The sequence below is a fragment of the Ovis canadensis genome, chromosome 14 (genome assembly GCF_042477335.2).
Source record: "Ovis canadensis isolate MfBH-ARS-UI-01 breed Bighorn chromosome 14, ARS-UI_OviCan_v2, whole genome shotgun sequence".
In the NCBI taxonomy this organism is placed as follows: Eukaryota; Metazoa; Chordata; class Mammalia; order Artiodactyla; family Bovidae; genus Ovis; species Ovis canadensis.
In genome coordinates this window covers 27,290,536-27,315,141 of record NC_091258.1, presented here as the reverse complement: position 1 = coordinate 27,315,141, position 24,606 = coordinate 27,290,536, and the positions used below count along the sequence as shown (strand labels likewise).

The window sequence follows — 24,606 nt, the reverse complement described above, 5'->3', positions numbered from 1 at the left end:
GGTATCAAGTAGACAGTGGCTAGGGTTGGGGAGAGGTCTGTGAAGGGTGGGGAGCACTGGTCAGCACCACACTCGCTAGCTCCAGGGGCTCATCAATCCCCAGCTTGCCTGGGCCCACTCAGGAATGTGGGGACAGTGGCGTGTCCCCGGGCCTGGTTTTGCCCACTTTGAGAGCTGAGGTTTCATCTCTTACACAAGAGGAGAGGGTGGGGCTGACTGGGGGACCAGGCATGGCCACCTTTGTCTTCCAGCTTCCCCAGGGCAGACCAGGGAGGAGGCAACGTCCCCTCATCTTTGTCAAGAAAGCCCAGCTCTCCCGCAGAGCTAGGGCAGACCTGGCTCCAGCTCCGTCCAGCCTCAGAGCTGCTCCCAGACCAGCACCATGGGCAGGAGGGAAGGCCAGCCGCACCCGTCAGGCCCCTACTGGGCCGGCCTCTTGGCAGGAAAAGCCCTTTGGGGGTCACATCCCCCTCAGACCCCTGCAGTCCCAGAAATGAGATGGCCTGGGCATGGTTCTTCCTCTCTGTGAAATCAGCTCTGAGGTCTGTCACCTCTATGGGGAGCCCCTCCCCAGAGGGTTGCACACCGAGGACAATGGGGGACACCCCCGGACACATTCTGGACAGACTGAAGGACAGAGAAGACAAATGGGGATCTGGGGAGCCCGGCGGGGGGAACCCTGTCTCCAGGCACACTCTCCCTGCCTCATCTTCTGTTAGTGCCCCTGGGGGAAGGAGGGAGCGTTCAAGGGATATTTGAGGCATAAATGGGGAACCAGTAGGGTTTTCTCTGTGGGTGAGGGTGGTCCTCTGTCAGCTGCTCATTCAAGGGCAACACAGAACAGCAGTGTTGGCAGAGCCCATGTGTGGGTCCTGCACACTCGTACCCCAGGACAAGCGGGTGCAGGAAGCCACAGCCAGGAGTCGAGGGGCACCTGCCTCCTTGAACACGTGAGCAGCAGCGATAGGACTGTCATGGGGGTGCAGCAGGGCATCCCCCTGACTCAGGAAGCATTCTCGGCAGATTCTGAGGCAGAGAGGAGCTTCAGGCAGGAGGGTCCATGTGGAGGGAGCTGCAGGTATCTGAGGGGCCGCGCAGGAGGTGGACTTTGTCTCTGTCGGGAGTGATGGCACCAGGCCCCCTGCCGGAGAAGGCCTGCGGATGCCCCTGCTCCAGGGGTAATAAACACCCGTTTCAGTGGGAGATGTGTGTGGGACTGAGATGGCCCAGCTGGGCCTGCCCCGGGTGTGGAGCCGCCGTGGGCGGGCTGTTCTCACCCTGTCAGGCACAGAGCGCAGCTGCCGCCAGCTGCTCCCAACACAACTCCCAGTGTGCGTGGCCAGGGGCCAGGGCCAGCGGAGGCCAGGGTGTGCAGTGAGGGTGCCAGGCTTGCAGGTGACAGAGACCCTATCCTGGAGCTCAGGCAGGACCCAAGTGTGTTGGCTCAATAACAGGCTTCAGGAAGGACAGGGTGGGACTGGCCTCAGGGGCCCTGGTCCAGCCAGCACATGCTCAGGGCAGGCCCTCTCGCCTCTCAGAGCAGACGGCCCTGAGCAGCTCTGAGGGAGCCTCCTGAGCAGACCAAAGAGAAAGTCCCCTTCTCTGGTCCAGTTCAAAACATCCCAGACAAGGATCGTGACTGGCCCGGCCAGGTCAATGCCTTCCTCGTGGCCCATTCTGTGCTGCCCACGGGCCTTCTAAGCTGGGGCCTAAGACCAGAGCCGGCAGGGGGGTGGAGGGGTGGGCTGAGAAGCCATATGCCTGGCATGGGGCAGCCAACCTGATCATACCCGGCAAGTGCACTGTCAGAACTAACTGCTATTTTCCCCGACTTAACATGCTAAGATAAAATGATAAATCCAAACATGCAGGTAAGAGAAAGGAAAGTGAAGATGAAACGAGAATAATGAAACGTCTCAGAGTGGCATAAAGTTTAAACAAGGTCACGCAGTCGTTCAACAAATACTCTTTGAGGGTGTGGGCCTTTTGAGGCCCTGGGGACTTGATGGGGAACAGACAGACACTCCCTGCCCTGGGGGAGAGAGACCAGGGAACAGGTAAACCACAGGTAAACGAGCTGAAAGCAGTGATGAAGGACAGGTGCCTCGCGAGTTCACAGGAGGTCCACGGTGCTCCTGACGGAGGATGGGCCTGGGCACAGGCCTGAGAGCGGGTAGCAGGGGCGCTGAGACTCAGGCACGCCCAGTGCAGGGTGCATGCCCCCGCAACCTGACTGCTATTCTTGTTTTACTGTGGTCAGACCCTGGGCGATGGAATCCAGTGTTTGGGGAGGTTTAGCAGGAAAACCCTGAAAGTGGAGAAAATTATTACATGTGCATATGCTTCTTTCGGGCGGGCTTGGTAACCGCTTCTGACTTTCACTGTTGCACTGCAACGTTCATGTGGGAAACATCCTCTGGTACACCAGTATGCATGTAGGGATTGCTGGGTCTGTTTACAGCTCTGGGTCATTATGGCTGAAATGTCATATGGCCTGTTTACCGGCACCCTCCACACTGAACATGTTTATTTTTTTTTAATACTTTAAAAATTTTTTTATTTGGCTGCACCAGGTCTTAGTAGCAGCGTGTGTGTTCAAGTTCCCTGACAAGGGATTGAACCGGGCCCCCTGCATTGGGAGGAGGGAGTCTTAGCCACTAGACCACAGGGGAGTCCCTGGACATCTTCATTTTTCAATGTGGCCATTTCTCTGGGTGGGGAGCTTATCTGGCTCTTTAGCCAGCAGTCCTGAGGTCACCAGTGAGGGTCCGTGTTTTCCTACAGCCCTGGGATCTGGGGCACTTCAGAGAAAGTCTATGAAAACCTTCCTTTCTGACTTCATCGAGAATCCCTCAGAGAACTGGGTGCAGGAAACAAACTGCTGCCGTGACCAGGTCTGACCCCCACAGCAAGAGCCCGCCTTGCAGCTGTGTGGCTGCTGCCGCGCCCCTGGGCAGGAGCCACATCTGGGTCTTCCTGGGCCTCCCTCAGTGCCCAGCCCTCGAGAGCCACCTCTGTCTTGGTTCCTCCCCACAATCTGGAGGCCCGTGGACCGCCTTTCTACAGCCTCCTTTCCTACGGCCGTTGCCCATGGCATGGCCAGGCTGCTAGATGGGCAGGCCAGGAGGTGGCAGGGTGTGACCAGCCAGATAACAGGGCAGAAGTGAGCAAGGTAGGGCGGTGCAGCAAAGAGGGGCCTAGGCTGGACTTGGGAGGACTGCTCTACCCCAGCCCCACCACCACCCTTTGTGGGTTCTCAGCCTCCCTGGGTCTCCTCCTCTGCAGAAAGCTGCCACAGGGGTTGTTCCAGGGTTTGGATGAAAGTGTGTTTGAAGCGCCCAGTACTGCCCTGCACAGGTGGTATGCCAGGTGGCTGCTCCCCCGCCACGAGAGAGTGACTCTGGGGCCACCTAGCCCAGGCTGCACTTGGCCCAGCCAGGAACTGGGGATTTAGCTGCCTGGCTCTGCACACAGAATAATTAATGGCTTTGCCTGGAGAACGTGTCTTCCCAATTCTTACAAGGTGGCCACCATCCTGATTTCTGACAAAGGTTGACGTAAATAAAAACATTGACCTGGAGTTAGTACTTGCGAGTCCCCAGAGGCATCTCCCAGGACTCCAGGACTCTCAGGAGCTCTGGGCCAAGTGGAGGGAGCCCCATGGAAGAGTACGGAGTCCATCCAGCCTGGTGGGGGTCCATCCAGTGCCTCTGCTCAGCGGGCAGCTGTCCTCGTGCCCCACCCACGTCCTCAGTCCCTGCTTGGCCCCGCCCACATCCCCCGTCCATTCCTACCAACGCCCACATCCCCTTGTCCCTGCTTCTGCACACACCAACTGGCTTGTGACCATCAGCTCTCACCACCCTCGTCTGTGTTCCCTCTGCGCCTGCCAGGGAGGACGCAGGCGGGGTGAAGGTCCCTGGAGCAACCCCGCAGGAAGGGGCAGGAGCTGCCGCATAAATCCGTGTCCTCCCACCTCTTTGACCCTGGGTGGACAGCTGCTGCTGCTGGTTCCCTCTCCCCTACTCCCCTGCCCTGCCTCCTGGCCTTGACCAAACACCCTCTGGGGGAACCAAATAAGACAGTGCCCCATTTCCCAAAGCCTGTCTCTCATTCGCAGAATCCAGGGAGGAGTTGATTTAGGCAGCCCACCTACCAAGCTGACCCCACCTAAAGGGAAGGCCTGATCCATGGGAAGCCTGCCTGTGCATGACTTGAGACTGCTTTGGGGTCCTCTTTCCCACAGTGTGGCCTTAGTCCACCCCCAGCTCTCCAGCATCATGTGGTGGAAATGGCAGGTTGGTAATTGATTAATGCAGGCTGGGGCCTGCCTGCCTTTCTAATCCCACCTTGGGGAAGGAGCCAGCCATGGGGGCTCTGGAGCCTGACCCAAAGGGAGATATGAGTAATGGTGATCTCATCTTTATTTAAAGTTTTGATACTTTGCTCACACGGATTTTGTCATTATTTCTAATATTTTAAAATATTGGGTTAGAATGTGACTTATCGCAACCACTGAGGGGGGTCTTTTGATGCCCCTTAAATTCTGCCTCTCATTTTCAGTCACTCCAGGTGATCCTAATGTATATTAAATTTGAGACCCTCTGCATCAAGAGTGGTACTTAATAAGCCAAAGCAGCCCTCAGATGGCTGAGATCAAGACTGCCTAAAAAGTAAGGCATAAAGTCAGGTGTGTTTCATTGCAAGAAGCAGACTCAGTAAAACCAGCTTGAACAATAAGGAAGTGTATTATTGCACTAGAGTTCCAGAAGCAGGGTGGGTTTCAGGGACAAAACAGGTTGCAGGTTGATTCAGCAGCTGAACAATGCCTTGACGGGCCCCATCCCCTCCATCTGTCTGCCCCACCCCTGCATCAGCATCACCCTTGGTGCTGGCCACGGGCCCCCTCCAGACACAGCAGCTTCCTCTTGGCATGTGAGAGCCAGGACAGTCCCCAGAACCCCCTTTCTGCACATCCCATTGACTGGAGTGGGTCATAGGCTCACGTCTGAGCCAAGAATGAGCTTCTTTCTGAACCTGCAGAAAGGCTGGGGCTGGCCAGGAAGGGTCCAGTGCTGGGCGGTATCCTGGAGTCCTGGAGGGATCATGGGCATGTCAGGATGGAGACCTAAAGCGGGGGCAGGGGAGTTGGTGCTGTGCCTGGAAGGTGGAAGAGGAGGTGAGTGACAGTGGGGTGGTGGGCCAAAGGCCCAGGCAGGCAGTGTTCTCCATGGACACCCCAAGGTGTTTCAGATGTAGTTGACAGAGCCCCTTGGTGACAGGCAGAGCTGTTTTTGGGGTCGTGAAGGCAGGCACCTCTGCTCCCCAGTACAGCCACACCTGCCTTCCCTGCCTGTCTGCTGGGACCCTGCACAGCTGCACTCTGCAGCCCTGATGCCAGGCACACAGGATGACCTCCAAGGCCCTCCTGCTTGGCCCTCCTGCTGTGTCTGCCTAGGGCTCTAAGTGAGCCTCCCCTTCTGCAGGAGGAGCCACCCCTGGATCCGGGTGTGTTGGGGAACCGAGAGATGCCCCCAGGTCCAGGCAGCTTCCTGCTGGAGCCCAAGACTCTTTCTGCTTAGGCTCTTTCCTTGCCTTTGTGGTTGACTTAAAGCCACAGAATCTGGTGCCCACACCAGCTCAGCTGATGGCCAGGGCAGGATGCTGCCCACCTGGGCCCTGGTGCAGCCCCTCTTCCCAGCTTCCTTTGCATAGTCACCCCTCTCTCACTTCCCCAAAAAAGGTCAGTACCCCCTGCTGGGCTTACCCATGATGCCTGTCTGTCTCCCTGCTTGCAGCAAACATATCTTCTTGCAATTCAGACCGTTTCCAGTCTTTGCAACAAAATTGACAGAGGCCCATGAACTTGTCAGCAGACAGTCCTTAAAAATTGTTCTTGTGACTGGTCACCCTGAGGTCCGGGGCAGAAAACTAATGGAAGGAGGCCACGGTGGGGTCTCTGGAGCACACGAACCTTTCATTATTGTCCAGTGGCTCAGTCGTGTCTGACTCTTTGTGACCCCCATGGACTGCAGCACGCCAGGCTTCCCTGTCCTTCACCATCTCCAAGAGTTTGCTCAGATTCATGTCCACTGTGTCAGTGATGCTATCTAACCATCTCATCCTCTGCTGATCTGTTTACTTGTGTAACTGGGACTTTTTACAGTTGCACAGTAAAAATCTGTATAGGAATGGGATTTGTGTTGTATTCCTTCTCTTCTTGGAAATAAGGAATATGTATGGGCGGACACACAAACTACTCCAAAAAACTGGCCCATTTATCAGGCATTTCTAATAAAAAATTTACCTTTTATGTTTAATAATTCTCAAAATGTGTAATAAATTCACATTATTTGTATCGGCTACCTACCACTTGTAATTAAAACAATAACCTAATCTAAAAGACAAACTGGAACACAAGAGAATGTTTAAATCTTGAGATCCCAATGTCTTTACATAGTTTTGTGTGATACAGGAATCTAAATAATTTCAAACTGAAACTAGGGCAAAATTCTGTTGGGCAGAATAGAAACATACAGTGAGGGGGGAAGAGGCAATGTGAAAAATCAGGTGTCAGAGAAGCAGGCTTTATACATTTTGGAAAACAGTTCTTTATTGGGTGTGTGTCTTGCAAATATCTTCTCCCATTCTGTGGCTTGTCTTTTCATTCCCTTAATAGTATCTTTCACAAAAGTTTTAAATTTTAATGAAGTCCAACTGACCCAATTTTTCTTTCCTGGACCATGCTTTTGATATGTATCTAAAAGCTCATTGTGTCAGCTTGGAAGTTGGAGAAAATTCAGATGTTAAAGATTTAGTTTGTGGATTTTTAACTGAATAAGGATGGCTATCAAAAGGCTATCACTACTAGACCAGCAGATTCTCTTTTATTTTGAAATATCCATACTTAACTGTGTGGCAGATTTTATCCTCTTGGCAACTATTTAAACTCCTGATGAAGAACTCTATGTACAACAGAAATGTATTTGAGGAAGTCCGTCATCACTCAGAATTATTTTGTCTTCTTCTAATATTTATTTATCCGGCTACGCTGGGTCTCGCTTGCCAAACATGGGATCTTCTATCTTCCTTGTGGCATTCAGGATCTTTAGCTGCAGCATGTGGGATCTAGTTCCCTGACCAGGGATGGAACATGGGCCCCCTGCATTGGGAGTGTGGAGTTTTAGCCACTGGACTACGAGGGAAGTCCCAGAATTATTTTTACAGACAAGTGGTCTGCAGTGGCTGGACGCCCAGGTTGAACTGGCATGGTGGGACTTCAGCTTTGCCAAAGACCCAGGGGTTGTGCTGAGGCCACTTCCAGCATGAGAAACCAGCCCAGGGGAAGCAACAGGGAGCCCAAAGGGTAGAGCCTGTAAAGCATTCAGCTTCCACCCATGCAGCCGCTCAGAGCCTCTGTCCCTCCACCTGTAATGTGGGGGCTTCAGGAGCATCTGCCTGACAGCTGAGGGAGAGTTAAGTGCTCAGCTCAGTGCCCACCGTCAGCAAACCCTCCTCAGTGTGACAGCTCCTGCCATGACTCGCCATGACTGTTGACGAGGTCAAACTGGCCTGGCTGTCCCTCTGACCACTCAGCACAGGCCTCAGTCCTCCCAGGCAGGAACTCAGGAGCCTTCAGGCTGGCTCAGGGCCTGAGCGCGTGGTCTCTGATGATTTCTGTTTTATTCCTGGTGTTTTGAGATCTGCCACGTCTCCAGTGGTATTCAATACCCTGCTTAAATCAGTGGCGTTGCAACTGGTAATTTAGCACAAAGAGCTGACAACCATGTGCTGTTTGCAGGGGATGAGACGCAGCGGACCCCAGGCTGGGCTCGGCTTCTGCTAATGCTCTGTGAGAATTCAGTGCTTGTCAGTCGGTCCACCTCCCTGCCCGGTTGGGAGCACCAAGGTGGGCTTTGGGGTGTCTGCTTGCTGCTCAATGCCCCACCTGGCCTACTGGTGGCTTGTTAACATCTCTGAAATCTAGAGACATCTTAGGATTATAATCAGGAGAGCATTCTCTTTTCTTAGTGGTGCATGAAATGAGGAGTATCTTAACATCAGTGGTGCTTCAGAGTCCATGAAGTAAGGGAGCTGGTATCAGTGAACCCTGGTGTGTAAAGTCTGGGACACTTACTTTTAGATCCACATTCTTCTGTGACCCATCTTTGCATGAAATGTTCCCTTGATATCTCCAATCTTCTTGAAGAGATCTCTAGTCTTTCCCATTCTCTTGTTTTCCTCTGTTACTTTGCATTGTTCTCTTGAGAAGGCTTTATCTTTCCTTGCTGTTCTCTGGAACTCTGCATCCCTTTCTCCTTTGCCTTTACCTTCTCTTCTTTCCTCGTCTATTTGTAAGGCCTCCTCAGACAACTACTTTGCCTCCTTGCATTTCATTTTTTGGGGGATGGTTTTGGTCACTGCTTCCTGTACAGTGTTATGAACTCCATCCATAGTTCTTCAGGCATTCTGTCTACCAGATCTAATCTCTTGAATCTATTTGTCATCTCCACACACAAGTTCAGGACCGTCCGCTCTCCCCTGGGACAGGAGGGGTCACATTCTGAAAGTCAGGGGAAGGGAGATGCCAGAAAATTGTGTTCCAAGTAATCCTTCACCACACTTATTTCCACAAGGATAGAGACGCAGGAGGTCAGGGACTGGCAGGGGCCACACAGCTAGTTGGTGACCCAGAGACTCTGTCCAGTGCCCCTGGGAGTGGCCACGAGGATGAGGCAGGGATGACCCCCTGCCCAGAGCCTTGCATTGTGTTTCCACTGGCTTCCTTTGCCCAACTCGCCCCGTGAAGGGGGGTGAGGTGGGGGTGGGGCTCACTCAAGGGGAAGGGTGTTTTTTGGCATACTGCTGTATTTTTGAACTTGGGGACCTTGGACCTTCACATGCAGACTTATGCCAAATGAAATGTAGATCAGGGCTCTGCTGTTCCGAGTTCTGGACCCTCTGTCTCCTAAGACGGAGACTCTGGGACCCCCAGCTTGTCTCGAGAAAACAGTCTGTGTGGGTTGGGGGAGGCTCAAAGGGGGAATGGCACCGATTTAACAAAAATGTACTAACCGGGCAGATGCATCAGATATGCTGCAAAGCCTTTTAGAGAAAGAGGCAAATAGGTGAGGTGGTGAGGTACGGTGAGGGCTGCAACGCAGGGAGAAGGGGGCACACAGAGGCCAAAGCAGCGACTGGGGCAGTTCTGCAGACTGAAATTAAACGAATGGGATGCAGATAACGCAGAGCACATGCAAACGCCCCAGGCCAGAGGCTGTGATCCCGGGTCCAGTGTCCCCGCACTCCTGCGGGTAACTGGGTCAGCGTGGGCCGGAGGCCACAGGCACTGAGAACAGGGCGCGGCGGGAGGACGCCCCCTGCCGGCAGCGCGCGGAGGCGGCCCCGGCTCGGCCCACGCTGCGGGGGTGGAGGGGGGGCGGCGGCCGGAGGAGGGGCGCCTGCTGCTCTCCTCCCGCCCGGACTCCAGACGCCGCGGCCGTAAAACTGTGAGGCGGGCGCCGCCGACTGCTCCGAGGTGGGTGTGCGCGGCGGCGCGCTCCGCTCCGGGGCCCCACCCGGCCGCCCAGGGCGCGGCCTGAAGAGCCGGCGGGGGTGGACACGGGCAAGGGGCCCTCCGGCGCGCCTCCCGCGCTCCCTGCAAGGCACCCTCGCGGCTTTCCTCACGGCACCGCGCGCTCCCCGCCCACGGCACCCACACTAACACCCGCCCGGCCCCCTCCCGGCGCCCGCGCGTCCCAGCACGCCGCCCCGCGCTCCCGCACCCTCTGCGCTCCCGGCTCCGCGGCCCCCACGCTCCCTTCACAGGCATCCCTCCCCACCGAGCGGCGCGCGTCTCTCTCCACACAGCACAGCGGGCCCACCCCGGCACCCGGCGCACCCGCGCTCTCCCGACTCACACCCGCCCGCGCGGCCCTCACACTCGCACCCGAGCTGCTGGCCGCCGGCTGCGCCCTAGAGCCTCCGGCCCCCGCGGCTGGCCCGCGCCCTCGGCCGAGTTCCCAGGGCGCGCCCCGGGGTCCGCGACCGCCCGAGTGGCTGGGGCGGCGGCGGGCGGAGCCACTCTCCCGCGCCGGCCCCGCACGGAGCCCGGCGCCCCGGGGCGGAGCTGAGCGCGATGGGCGCCGGGCGGGAGGCAGGTGGCGCAGCGGCGGCGGCGGGGGACTGGAGGCGGAGGCGGGGCGCGCGGGGCGGGGGCCGCGGAGCCCCGTGAGACGCTCGGGCGAGCGCGCGGCAGCCGGAGCCGGCGCCCGCGAGCTAAAGGCACGGCGGCTGGACCCGGCGCGGGCAGCGGAGGCCGGAGACCGCCCGGGGCGGCGTGCGCGCTTTGTTTCCGCGCGGGCGGCCGGCGGGCGGAGCGAGCGGCCGGAGACCCGCCTGGGGATGGACCGGGCGGCCGCCCCGCGCGCCGCGGCCCCGCCTGGCGCCTGAGCGCGGTCGGCGCCAGAAGACAGCGCGCGGATTGCCCCCAAGTTACGGAGGCAGGGACTGAGTTCGAAGGAAAAGCCACTTCAAGAACCGGGTCGCGAGAGTGCAATCGCCTCCGGTCCACCGGACCTCTGGACCGTAAGTGCCTTGTCCGTCCGTCCGCGCTGCCGCCGCTGTCACTCAACTCCATCCGTGGCTGCTGTCCCAGGGTCTCCTTGAAGCCGCACAGAGTGCATAGGCCTCCGGGGGACCCCCCTCCCCACTTTGCAAAGTTGGAGCCCACAGCGGGGTGGGGCCAGCCCACTCAGCGCCCGCCCACTGACCACCCCCCAGGTGAGCCGGAGCTTGACCTGCTGGGGGTGTGGTCAGACCTAAGGTGGGACCTGCGTGTGGAAGGTGGGGAGTCTTGCGGGTTCCCCTGCTTTGCCTGCGCTTCCTGACAAAGAGGGCCCGGGCCAGGTGACAGGGGACCAGTCGGGGGGTACAGGAGGTGACCCTAGAAGAGATGGACGTGCCTGTGGCCTGGCGGGGGAGGCGGGCCAGAGCTCCCTCTAGCCCCTCCTCTTCTTGTTTTGGTCCCTGGACGTGCTGCCCAGCGCAGAGCCATTGAACATTTTTAGGGGTGAAGACTGCCCTGGGGGATGTCCTGCCTCGGCCCCAGCGTGGGGAGAAGATCTTAAATAACAGCCCCTGGATCCTGTCAGCTCCGGGGCCTCGGGCAAAGCCCAGTGGCAGCGGTCCCACTCACAGGCTTTGGGAACCGTCCATCTGCATCTTGGGCAGGCCCAGAGCCAGGCTGTGGGAACGGCGGGGAGGGAGGTGTGAGCCGACGTGGAGGGACAGATGGCTGGAAATTCAGCCCTAGACGGGCTTACGTGGAGCAGAAGGCAGCAGGGCTGGTGGCAAGCCACACTCAGAGCCGCCAACTCTGAACACATAGCCTCAGGCTGTCCCTCCTTCCGGCCCCCCGCAAACTGTGTGTGTGCTCAGATGAGTGCCAGACCCCCGCGACCTCCCCACCAGAATAACTGTATTCCCCAGCATTGGGGCTGAGGCTGGCTGACCTCTGGCCTGTTCTAGAGGCCGGGGAGAAAAATATTTCCTTTGAGAACAGAGATCTTGTGCTACTGTGGGGGGTGATCTGAGCAACGGTCAGGCCCCCACTTTGACCGGCAGCCAGGATGCCAAATCATTATGTCTAACTGGGCGTGTGTTTCCTCCCTGGACCCAGAAACAGGAGGTTCCCAGGGCGGCCGCCCTCAAAGGACAGGGGTTGGCCAGGGGCAGAGGATGGGCAGCTATTCTGGGTCCCTGCATTGCTCTCCCAAGTTGCCACAAGGTTTGAGAAACTTCTTCAGGTTGGGTCCCTGGGGGCATCCTTCCTGGGGCAGGGCTCATCCACAGAGAGCTGGCACTGTGATGGACAGTAGGGTCTTGTGTGTCACCCAACGCCCACCTCTGCCCTCTGCTTGGAGACCCCCGGGAGGCAGAGGGTTCTGCTCTGTGCAGCCAACAGCCCGGTCCGTAAAAAGCCAGGCTGTGTGGGGCTGTGTGGCTGAGCCACCCTCGTACGTGTGAGGGATGAGGAGGGGAGGGGTGCTGAGCGCAGGAACAGATGTGGCACTCAGGGCTCCCGAGAGCTAGGCGGACTCGGGTGGGAGGGAATGTCACATTAGGACCAGTTTTCTGGCAGAATCCGGCTCTCTCTGGAGCTGCCTTGATCTGTGTGTGACTGGGGGAGGGGACGTGTCTCACAGGCCCACCCAGGGCCTCCTCCCCCACTCCGGGCCAGCGAGCTGGCGGATGCGGGGCAGAGGTCCTCCTCTGGGACCCCCAGGGGTACCCAGGCCACCTGGCAGCCCTCCCTCTGTCACCAGGTGATCCACGTAACTGAGTTACCACCTCCAGGAAATCTCTCTGATTTGGCTGCACATATTTTCATTTCTGCATGACTGGAAGAAATTAATTTTCCTTCCTACGCAAGGATCTGGAGACGCCGGCAGGCTGGGTCAGTAATCCGCAGGATCCAAGCCCGCCAGGCTGCCCTAGGGGCAGGGGGGGCTGGCTCTGAGCGCTGCTGGTTCCTGGGCAGTCAGGGAGGGCCACTGGCATCCAAGGAGGCATTTCCCTACCACCCGGAAGTGCCCTGGCACTCTCGGTGGCCTCCCTCCTCTGTCCAGTTGTGTTTGGGTTGGGTGATTCGTCCCGGGCCTGCGGGATGGTGGTTGAATTCAGCTCTTCTGAATTTCCTCACCAATCTGTGTGTGTGTGTGTGTGTGTGTGTGTGTGTGTGTGTGTGCTCAGCATCCAAAACGGGGGTGTGCTGAAGAGCTCGCGCACAGTAGGTGCTAAATGAGTGCTGTTGTGAGGAGGGCACAGGCGCTTCCATGGGGCAGCTCCATCCTGCCTGTGGCGTGGCTCAGGCTCACAGTCCCTCTCCAGCCCCCGGCAGCACAAGTCACCCTGGGGCATTGCCTAGCCAGGCTCTGTGCTCGAACTCACCACCCCAAGTCTGCAGGACAGCCCTTGGGGGGACTTTCCCTGTTTCACAGATGCCCAGGGAGGGTGCACACTGTTGATCCCATGAGAGGAGCCCCTGTGCTCCCTCCAGACAGCAGCCTCCTGGCATCCGTGTCTGTGAGCCTGGCCCCCTGCCTGCCTGTAAGGATTCCTCCCACGCCTGCTGGGCGCTGCCAAGGGGTTAGTGCCCCAGATGTCAGCACTGTCACCTGGACACAGACTCTGGCACGTGGGCACAGTAACTGACACCCAGGGCACTCCCTGGGGCTAGGGGCCACGGGGATCAAGGCCGGGAGGATGAGCACCTTCTGCCTTGTTTGGGTCACAGAGGCCTGAGGCCAGCCCCCTCCCCTTCCCACCACCCAGGGTAGGAACTGAGGGGGTTGGTGTCCTTTCAAGGCCCTCTGGATGGCATTGGCCATTGTCTGGCTGTTTCAGCAGGGTATCCACGCATAGCATTCTGTTGGGCAGCTAGTGTCACTTCCCAGACCTGGGGGGTGGGGGTGGGGGGTGGAGGAGGATCCTGAACTCTGAAACTGGTAAATGCAGGAATGTGGCCACGATCAGACTTACTGGACAGGAATGACCTGGAAGGCGCTTGTCACCCATGGCTGTGTCACTGGACACAGGGTCACCCAGACGGGGCAGAGTCATTGTCACGCAGCCCCAACAGCAGCTCCCAGGCTGGCTGCAGGCTTTGCCCCTCATTTGACCTCAGGACAACCCTGAAGGTGGGCACCCTTGCCGTCCCATTCTCCACATGGGAACACTGAGGCCAGGAGAGGCTCACGAGAGGTGGGTGCTGCTCCCGTGGCACAGGGGGTGGACAGGCCCTTGGAGCTGTCTGCTGCATTCAGAAAGTGGCCTGGCCCTGTTCCAGGACCACAATGGCAGCAAGAGCTTGGTTTCTGGAAGCAAACTCTGGGCTGGCATCACCCTTGTAGCCTCAGTGGAAAGACCCAGGCAGAGGCCTGGCACTCAGGATGGAAACTCGGGACAAGGAAAGTGAGTCCTGGGTTCCCAGTTCTCGCTTCTAAGTTCACGGGACACACTGGGTGTGGGCTGATGGCTGAGTGGGGCCTCCGACGACCTTTGGCAATAAAACAGACGTTGGGACTTCTGCTTGCTATAACCGGGGATGCGCCGGGGGCCAGATGTCAGCAGGAAAGAAAGCAAAGATGCATTTAGCTGTGATAAGGAGGCTGCCTCCTGGGGCCGGGGTACCCGCAGCCCTGATCGACTGTCCACCTGCAGGCTCCCAGCCACCGCTGTCCATCCCACTCCCTGTCCACGGATGCGTCTAGCCTCCCCGGGGCCTGGGTGCTCAGACCCCCCACTGCCCCTGAGGCTGGAGCGTGGTGGACGTGGCAGGAGGTTTGGGAGGATGTCCGGCCCTAGGCACCTTCTGTTTACTTGGGCAGAGAAAAGTCCACAGCGGGGGTAGGGCAGGAGTCACAGCTGCCGGGGCAGGGCCATAGAGCTCCTTGCGCACCTGAAGGCCCCAGGCCACGCGTGGGACCCTGAGGAAGTGTTCACCTGGTGGTCCCGACCTGGGAAGACCCCAAAAAGCCAGAGTGAAGCCAGGGAGGAAAGGAGAGGCTTCCGGCTGCAGTGGCCCCTCTGACAGGCGGGCAGGGAGCGTGTTGAGAGGCTGGAGAAGTGGGGGTGTTCAGGACCAGAGGAGGCTGCAGCTCGCTCCCAGTTTGGGGAGCTTCTGCCCTGTGTATCGAGGCTGTAGAGACGGGGAGGGACACCACTTGGCTTCTCTGAGCTGCTGGGATTTGAAGCCTGATTCCCCTCCTGGTGGTGGCTGTGTGACCCTCAGCACACCACTCACCCTCTCTGAGTCTGTTTCGATGCTAAACAGTCTCACTGGCTCCTCCCTCTTGGGGTTGTGAGGAGGGTGGATAGTCCTGTGTATCTGGCTGACGGGTGGCTCTAGACGTGGTTGTCATAGGCCCTCCCTGGGGGACACTCAGGGCATCCTGGGTTTCAGTGGTGGGTATGAGTGTCGGGCAGCTCCATGTCACACCCTGTTGCTCTGATTCCAGCCCACACCCGTGTCCTCCTGCCCCAGGTCCAGGTCCCTGTCCTCAGTGGAGCCCAGACCCCTGTGCCTGCTGACCCCATCCTCATGCTGGGGACACAGCTCAGAGCCAAGCACAGGACCTGAGTGTCCCCAGGGACCATGCTCCACTCCATCCCCCGCCCCCAGTTCACAGACGAAACCCGGGCCCAGTGGGAAACCGCATCCCATGGCTACTTGGTGGCAGAGGTGGGATTCCGATTCAGGAACCTCCATCTTCTCCCTACACCTGAGTCCCCAGGTAGCTGTTGTGACTTCTCCTGGGGGGCCTTCGGCTTCCCCAGCCTCACCCAGCCCTGCCGGACTCGCGAGCGCAGGGAACCAGGAGCTTTCCTCCCCACCTCCCTGCCTCTGAGGGTCAGAGTGGGCCAGAGGGCAGCATTCTGCGTCCAAGCTGGCTGTATGCAGGGTGGTGGGGAGGGCAGCCGTTCGTGTGCTGACACTTTTACACCTGGCTGTGCGAGAGAGGCCCTTCTGCCGCTGTGGAGAACATGGGGCAGGAGAGCGAAGGGCATGTGGTCCCTTTCACTCCCATGAAGAGCAGTCCTGCCTTGCCCCACCAGGCGCCCATCTCCAGGCAGGGGACAGGATGACACTGCCCTGTAGTGACCCCATCTGCCACGCCCCTGGGAGCCCACACTGGACTGGGTAGCCCTGCAGGTATTCCTTTTACCCGCGGCAGATCCCCACTTATGAAGGCTCAGGTTGGGGGTCTGAGACCCTCTCCATATGGCCCACCGACCGCTGGTCTTGTCCCCCCATGTGGTCTTTGCCCAGATAGCTCCCTGGAGTCCAACTGTGTGTGGACAGGGAGTCCCCATGCTCTGAGACAGACTCTACACACGACATCACCTTGGATCATTCAGAGACTTTCAGCAGTTTGGAGCTTGTTTGCTTGGCTTGTGATCTGAGTAGCTATTACTGAGTGGGACTTGCCGTGTGTACCCTGGGACCCCCAAGACTGTGACCACAGGAGATGCTCTGAAGGGCAGCTTCTCCCGGGATGCATCAGCCTACACGGCCTGGTGAGCCGTGCCCATGCAGAGCAGACGTGTGCCACTTAGGGTTGTGGCCACGTGGAGAAAACGGAGGAAAGAAGGAAACCCACATGATTCTAGTGATATGTGTTATTTAACCTGGTGTCTCCAAAATGTTGTTATCTCAGCATGTAGTTGATTTTTTTTTTTAAGTATTGAGATCTTTTTAAAAAACACTTTGAAATTCCACTTTGTTTTACATTTGCTTTGAGTCTGAGTTCCGAACAGTCTTGTTGGTTAGCTGGTGACTACCGTGTCGGACAGAGCAAGGCGAGGGCACAGGGAGTTCACCAGTGGTGGCTCTGCTGAGGGGCACTGTGGTGGCCCTGGCGGTGCAGGTGTGCGGCTCTGAGACATGTAGTTAGGGACGACCGTACAGAGGTGACCAACCACTAACAGGAGGGGCTGGGACCAAACGGGAGCACCGTGGGGCTGGTGGACCTGGACAGGACTCTGGCCTTTGGCCCTGGAATCTCCAGGGCCCAGGGAAGCCCCCTGAGTGGAGCTGAGTGGTGGGAGCTGATCAGGTTTGCATTTTGAGAAGATGGTCCTGAGGGACAGGTGAAGGGGGACAGGGCCAGGAAGAGGTGACATCCAGACACAGGCATCTCGGAGGGCGAGGCCATGTCTAGGAGAAGCAGGCGCCCCCCAACTCTGCAGCCTGAGTCTGAGCCCCCAGGATGGGTGGAAAAGCCCCCCACCATGTCCAAAGTTCTGGGTGTTGGTAGAATGGTCTAAGGCAAGGGTGCTTACTCATGAAAAGCTGTTCTTCCCGGTGCCTGCCTTTCCCTCTGCTTGGTGGCGGAGAGGAGGGCAGGGCAGCTGCAGGGAGGTCCCTGGGAGGAGGGGAGCAGCTCGCTCCAGGGACCACCGTGGACATCAGCTTCCATGGGAGCCCTGTGTGTGAGTGTGCACGTGAGGGGGTGCACACGGGGCAGGTAAGTATGTGTGCAAGGCTGTGAAAACCAGGCAGAAGGAGGATGTGTGATCTCCCTGACTGTCCCTAGGGCAGCTGCCCAGGACACTCATAGAGGAGCCATATAACCCGTCTAGATGTCTACACTCTGATGGCTGCAGCAGTGCGTATTGTGCCGGGTCCCACCTATGCACCCCAGCCCAGCTGCACGGCGACTCCATGAGCACTTGTGAAGGGTGACCCAGCTCACGCATACACAGACAAAGACTATCCCTGAGTGCCTGTCACTACCCACAGACGAGGACTGTCCCTGGCCACCTGTCACTACCCACAGACGAGGACTGTCCCTGGCCACCTGTCACTACCCACAGACGAGGACTGTCCCTGGCCACCTGTCACTACCCACAGACGAGGACTGTCCCTGGCCACCTGTCACTACCCACAGACGAGGACTGTCCCTGGCCACCTGTCACTACCCACAGACGAGGACTGTCCCTGGCCACCTGTCACTACCCACAGACGAGGACTGTCCCTGGCCACCTGTCACTACCCACAGACGAGGACTGTCCCTGGCCACCTGTCACTACCCACAGACGAGGACTGTCCCTGGCCACCTGTCACTACCCACAGACGAGGACTGTCCCTGGTCACTTGTAACTACACACAGAGGAGGACTGTCCCTGGCCACCTATAACTACACACAGAGGAGGACTGTCCCTGGCCACCTGTCTCTGCACACAGATGAGGACTGTCCCTGGCCACCTGTAACTACACACAGAGGAGGACTGTCCCTGGCCACCTGTCTCTGCACACAGATGAGGACTGTCCCTGGCCACCTGTCTCTGCACACAGATGAGGACTGTCCCTGGCCACCTGTCTCTACACACAGAGGAGGACTGTCCCTGGCCACCTGTCACTACCCACAGACAAGGACTGTCCCAGGGCACTTGTCACCACCACCTGCATGGACTGTCCCAGGACACTTGTCAACACCATCTGCACAAGTATCCCAAGAAACCTGTCACTGCACACAGATTAGGATTGTCCCAGGACAGTTGTCACCATCTGCATGGATTGTTCCAGGATGCCTGTCATTACTATCTATAAAGACTGTCCCAGGATGCCTGTCATTACCATCTATAAGGACTGTCCCAGGATGCCTGTCACTTCACACCTGTGTGGCTTTGTCATAGGACAGCCTCATTCGGGGTGTCAGGCACCCAGGTGGAATCTCGGCCCACAGGCTCACCCTCAGCTGCAGTACACTGTGTGGTTTCTTGGAGCCTCGGTTTCCTCTCTGTTAATGTGAAAACTCCTTTTTGAAATCTCCACAATCGTGATCATTCAATCCCTGGTAAGGGACCAGCACAGCTCCTGGCCCCGCTGATCAGCATGGCCCTGGGGGCTTCAGAGTGGAGGGGACAGGTTGGGGTGGTCATGAGGTCCTGGGCCTGACCCCGCTTTCAGGAGGCTTTTCTCTGAGTCTCAAAGTGGCTGAGGTCCCTTCATTGCCGCCCAGACCTCCTTTTGGCTGATAATCCTCATGTCACACAGAACATCAGCCTAGTTAGGCTCCTGGTTCAGGAGGTTATTAGGGGAGACCATCATGAGGTTCCTCTTGGCCTCTGAAGGGTGCGCCTCCGGATGCGGGGCATGCCTTGGAAGGGAGCGGGTCACCGACCGCTAGGGCCCAGCCTCACCATCTTCCTTCCTGGGCCTGCCAGCCCAGCTGGGTTGAGGTCAGCAAGGGAGAAGCTGTCCTGCCCGCTTGTCGGGGCGAGGCCCCCAGGTGAGCAGATCGCCGCGCCTGGGAAGAGAGGCAGGACTCTTCCAGTTAGCGCTGCTGCAGGCTGGCCCCCTGTTTCTGAGGCCCGTCCATGTGGTCACATGCGTCACTGCTCTCCTTCTTTTTAATGACTGAGAGTCAGTGACTTAGATCTGCACATTTTGTGTGTCCATCATCAGTCAATGGATGCTGGGCCACTTCACCTTTGGTGAGAGTGGATAATCTGGAGTGAACCTTCCCAAGCACCTTCTTGGGTGGGTGTGTGTTTTCAGTTCTCTTGGGGTCACTCCTAGGACAGCATCTGCTGTGCTGAGCGGTCATTAGTTTAGGTCACTGTCCTCCAGGTTTCAAGGAATGAATTCACATGAAAAGCCTCCTGCCCTGGTCACCTGGCTTCCCTGCATCACGTGCCCGGGTCAGCTCGCCCCTTCCACAGGTGACCACACCCTGGCCTGGAGGTAGGGGTGGGGAGCATGCAGTTGTCCAAGTCACTGGCTGGCAGGACGCCCCGCCAGGAGCCTGAGGGTGGTTGGGACAGCAGGGCTCGTCTGCCTACAAGCTGTCCTTGTGTTTGGTTGCACAAACACACTGAATCTCGCTGGCACCTGCGTCCCAGGTCCTTGGCATGAACAAGATTCTGCACCTGTTCTCTGGTTTCATTCTCCCCACCCCCACAAACTCAGAGGAAGTAGTTTGGGGCCACCATGTGTCAACCAGAGAGGCCCCCTCCAGGGACAGAGCCAGATTGCCAGTGGCTTTGGGACCACACAGCCCTCCCTCTAAATGTTCATCCCGACCCACCCCCCTTGCTGTGTCCCCAGCACCCCAGGGACTGGAGGGTCCCTCTGCCTGTGTGTCCCGCCCCACAGCCACATGGCTCCCACCATCCTGCTCCAACCCACCTAGAAGTCCCCTCTGCTCTGAGTACCCCTCATCCTCACCCCCACCTGTGTCCCCACAGCCCTCAGCGTCCCCTCTTCTTTGCACATTACCACGTTTCCTCCCCAGGAGGTCAGCTCTGTGAGGGCAAGACTTCTGTCTGTTGGCCCTGCTGCCTCAGAGCCCAGGCAGGCACCTGACACACAGGAGGCCCAGGGCGGGCAGGAACGTGTGTCACCTGTGAGCGCCCCGTCTCCAGGCAGTGATGCCAGGGTCACGGCTGCAGGGACGCCCTTGCTGGGTGCTGGGAGAGCGCTGTTTGAACAGCAGGGCCCGCCTGCCTGCAAGCTGTCGCTGTATTTGGTTCCACAAACAGCTATCTCATCTGCTCTCCAGCCCTGGAGTCGGGTCATGCGTCCTGCCTTCGTGGGGGCACGGAGGGATGGACAGCCAGGGTCCTGCCTATGTGGGGCATGTAGGGAGGCAGCTGGGGTTGTGCCCGCATGGGAGCACAGAGGAGGTGGCCAGGGTTCTGCAGGGCCACTCGCTGAAACCTGACCCCACTCACTCCCAAACAAAGGCTCCTTGAGGGCCCACTCCAGGGGCAGCTCGGAGACAGGAGAGGGCACAGCCCTGACTGCCGTGGCCAGGACACCCCAAACTCCACAGCACAGACCTCCAGGTGCCGGCTCTCAGACTCTGCCCCTCCATCTGGCTGCCCAGGACTGGGAACTCCTCGTGCATAAGAAGCCCGTGTGGCAGGGTGGAGCCCCGGTCCTGCAGTAAGAATTATGGAAGGCTTCAGGGTGGAGAGGTCAGGACAGGCCCCTGGGCACGGAGACCCCACAGAACTGGGTCTGGGGCAGAGGAGGGGAGGGCAATGGAGGTCACCCTGGGTCACCTTTGCTTCAATCTCCCCATTTGAGACGTTCCTCCCACCCCCGTGGAGCCACTAAGGAATTAGGTGTTTCCTTCCCAGCATGCCAGGGAAGCCGAGGCTTTGGGGTCGCCGCTGAGCCTGGACGGGACCAGGTTGGCACCTGGTGGTGTGCCCATCCCCCATCAGCTGACACAGCTGCTGTTTCCCTGGGCATCCCGGCTGTCACCTCTCAGAGGGGCAGGGGACCAGGTAGGGAGGTCCCTGGAGAAGGATGGGTGGACCTGCCCCTCCCCCAGCCTATCTGGACACAGGGCAGAATTTGAATACCCAGGTGCTGGTGAGGGTATGTGGAATAATCATTTTCCATTTTTCTGCACATCAGAAGACCATGTAGCTCTCGATGTATGGCAGAAATTCAGTTCCTCGCTCTTCCTCTGAGCTCCCTGCTGGTGGGGGTGGGGTGGTACTGATGGGAGCCACATGACCCCCAGCTGCACAGGGCCTGGGGGGCCTGCATCCTGACTCCAGAGGCATCAGCCACCACCCACAGCGCTCACATCTGCCCACTGGCGTCCCTCCCAGGATGACCCTCTTTTCCAACTGTTGTTTCCTTCCTGGATGAAGCCCAGGAGGCTGACCCCAGGGTAGGGGTCTCTGCTGCCTGGCACAGTGCATGCCCAGCGGCTGTGAGGCACCAGCTCAGAGCTGGATGACACTTAGATGAGATAAGCTGTTGATGAGAACGTAGTCGGTTTAGGTGCTTGTTCCTTTGACAAATAGCGACTGAGGGCCTGCCATGTGTCGGCCGCTATTCTGGAATCCAGCAGATGGACCCGCCCTGGTGTGGCTGCTACTCGGTTTGGGGAGAGATGGACAATAATTGAAGGAAACAAGGAATGGGCAGGGCCTGGGGCTGGGAGGTTGGGCCTGTCCTTGCCAGATGCAGCTTTTCTGAGTAGGTGACATTGAGCTGAGGCCTGGAAGGGAGGCAGCCAGGGGGCCACCAGGGCACAGCCCTCTAGCATAGGGGACGGCCAGTGCAAAGGCCCTGGGGCAGGAGCATGTCTGGCACATTTGCGGGCCAGCAAGGTGGCCTTGCAGGTGGAGAGGAGAAGCACAGGTGGAGAGCAGAAGAAGTTAGGGAGGAGGGCAAGGGGATGGAGAATGGCCTGGGAGCCGCCTGTGGGCATTGAAGGCTTCAGCTGGTGGAGGTGGTGGGATAAATACTAAGGCATGAAAAAGTCAAGCATTTCCTGTGCGCCGGGGGTTTGCACTGAAGACTCATAGAGCTGATCCAATAGGCATCCTGGCTTCCCCTGAGGGTCTGCCTGATGCCCCCTCACGACTGCACGGCAGTGGCCAGTTTGTCCCTGGGGGAGATCTCCGCCCGGAACTCTGCCTTTGTGGCCAGCAGCCAAAGCCTTTGTGTGGGAGCCCAGGGTGAGGGACCCAAAACCGGTCCTGCCGTTTCGCCTGCCATTCTGTGGTGCCACCACTGGTGGGCTTGGTGCTCACTCCATCCTCCTGATTGAGCTGACCACCAGCGCTCTAGCTCCATCTGTCCCGAGGCCTGAGGAGTCCATCATGTGGGAGGAGAGGAAGGAGAGTCGCTTTTCCCCTGAACTCTGTGCTGCCTGGAGAGGGTCAGAAGATGGACATTTCATAGACCAGGAGGCCCCATGGGCATCCTGAGGGGTTTGGCAACCAAGGGGATGGAGCCGGAATAGCCCAGAACTGAGCCTGGTTGCCACTCCGGTCAAGTCTGCTGGCTCCCTGGAAGCTGGCTGTGCTGGAGAGTTGCAGGTCTGAACTGCCTGAGCTCACGCACCTGCACCACTGTGGGGTGTCCCCGGTCAAAGAGGAGAGACTGAGTCCCACACACCCTCCTCCAGCGCTGGGCACACAGAGGCTGCCCACAGCCTGTGGGTGTGGTTGGGGTGAGGCCTCTGGACACGGAGAGGTTTTCCATCCAAGGCACCAGGGCCTCCTTAGTTGTTCTGTTTTACAATAAATGTCCCTGTGAAAATATTCACACTAACTGGGCAGAAGGTATCATGTGACTTTGGGCACTCTTCTTGGCCTCTGAAGCCACCATAGTCTCCCCATTTCTCTGCCTTGGGAAGATCCCCTCAGGGGAACACAGGAGGTGAGGGCACAGCCCTGAATGAAGTGCTGTGACCCCACGTGTGCCCCAGGGCTCAGGACAGGCCTGACCGAGCCTCCCTGGGTCAGAGGGGAAACCCCAGAGGCCAGCGGTGGCCTCAGTTTTCCCTGCCGTCAAATGGGGAGATGGCCTCGGAGCTTTCTCAGAGACAAGAGGGGAGACTCCAGGCAGAGCAGGAGGATGCCACGCCCCTCTGCCAAAAACCCCAAGGCTGTTTTGACTCAGCAGGGCCCCACCCCCAGATCTCCTTGGGGTTCTGTGAGACCATGTGGTGGAATGAGTCAAAACATCCAGAAGGTTCCGCCAGGGAGGGAGGCATGGAGCCGGCTTCCCGCTCGCCTCCCCCAGAGCAGCTGCCACCGCGGCTGCACCAGCGCCGGCCCATCTGCCTGCCTTGGGCCGTCCAAGGCGGGGAGGAAGGGCTGGAAACAGACCCTCTGTCCACCAGGGACACAGCCCGTTCTCTGGGTCAGGGCTGAGGGCTGGCGGGTGAGGCTGCCGCTGTGTGATTCCACCGCTGTGTGACCCCGAGCTGGCTCCTGCCCTCTCTGTGCCCCTCAGAAGTGGCACAGTGATTCCCCCTTGGGGCTGGTGTTGCATGTGGACACTCTGAACCTTGGACTTGATTGACCAGTGGGCTGGCGGCGGTTTCTGGTTTCTGCAGGACAGCCCCTTGTTATAACTGCTGCACACGGCCTTTGTCACCTCTGATGGGGTGGGTCCTCCGTTCTCATAGCGAGGAGGCCACTGAGGTCTAAACTCCGAGGTGCAGCTCTCCCTGAGCAGATATGGCCTGCGGGGTGCAGAGTCCCTGCCCTTGACTCTGGTCATCGTGTGCCCTTGCCACAGACCTGGGGTGGGGGCTATACCTCGAGCATTCCTGTGGCCCTTTTCCTGTGGCCACCACCGTTCTGAAGTCCTGACTGGTGAGTCTGGGCTCCTCCCCACAGCTTGGCGGGCCCTCTGAACCACACAGGGCTGCCAAGGAGCCCTGGAGCTGGCTTTGCTCCTGGCTGCTTCTCAGTGAGCCCCAGGTGTGGAGACGTGGTCAGGCGGGCCAGCACGCAGCTCCCCATACCAGACCCAGCTGCCCAGCACGCTGCAGGAGCTGCTATTAGACATGTCTTATGGCTCAAAGTGGCTAAAAAGCCCCAGAGAAAATGGCCCAGAATCTGGATGACTGATGGATGTTGAAAGGGACCCCCACTGGGCAAGGCTGAGGTGCAGGCTCCCCAACAGCCTTCAGGGCAGGCCCTGACCCACACTGGCCTCGGCCTCTAGCAGCTCAGGAGACTTCCCATCTGGTGTTCAGCCTGGTGGCTTTCCTGGAAAGGGAGGCAGTGAGGGGAGCGGTGGGCAGAAGGGCTGTCAGGAAAGCCCCAATATGCTCACGCCAGTGCTGCGAGGCAGGGTGAGCAGCAACCCCCTCTTCCAGGGGAAAATGCTGAGACCAAGCCAAGAGGAGGGACTCGCTCACAGCCTATGGGCAGAAACTGGACAACACCCAACTCAAACCTGGAGGCTATGCCTGCCCCTGGTCCTTGTCTGAGAGACTGGAAATCTGGAGGGAGTGGGTAGGGTCCAGGCAGCAGGGTGAGTTCAGGCCAGACCTGTGCACATCTGCACGGTGGGGTCAGACCCACAGCCCTGCCCTTTCCAGCCATGAGCCCTGCGGTTACTGAACCTGTGAGTTCCACCTGTAACATGGGTGTAATAACATGTTTTACATTTCACTGTTACTATTAAATAACAGGAAAGCCTCATGGGGCTGTTGGAAGGATTAAATGAGCTAATAAACTGTGTGTCACTTGGTACTTGCTGTTCCCCAGCCCTGCTCCAAGGTTGGGACAGGATTCCGGGTGGGGACTGTGAGCTGGGACCCAGCCTTG

The 24,606-nt window shown here is 58.4% G+C and overlaps 1 protein-coding gene across 15 annotated transcripts in view; it reads left to right on the top strand.

Moving 5' to 3' along the window:
• The window catches only part of CBFA2T3 (CBFA2/RUNX1 partner transcriptional co-repressor 3), a 78,219-nt gene that overhangs the window by 15,457 nt on the left and 38,156 nt on the right, over window positions 1-24,606 (top strand). For 2 of the 15 annotated variants that reach the window (XM_069552682.1, XM_069552678.1), the window contains exon 1: window positions 9,489-9,538. The exons of 6 other annotated variants lie outside the window; for them this stretch is intronic. The gene's annotated coding sequence lies outside the window, so the exon portion shown is untranslated. Of the gene's footprint in view, window positions 1-9,488; window positions 9,539-10,120; window positions 10,783-24,606 lie in introns of those variants that run through there. 7 more of the 15 variants (XM_069552681.1, XM_069552675.1, XM_069552674.1 and 4 more) reach the window with 6 other exon arrangements.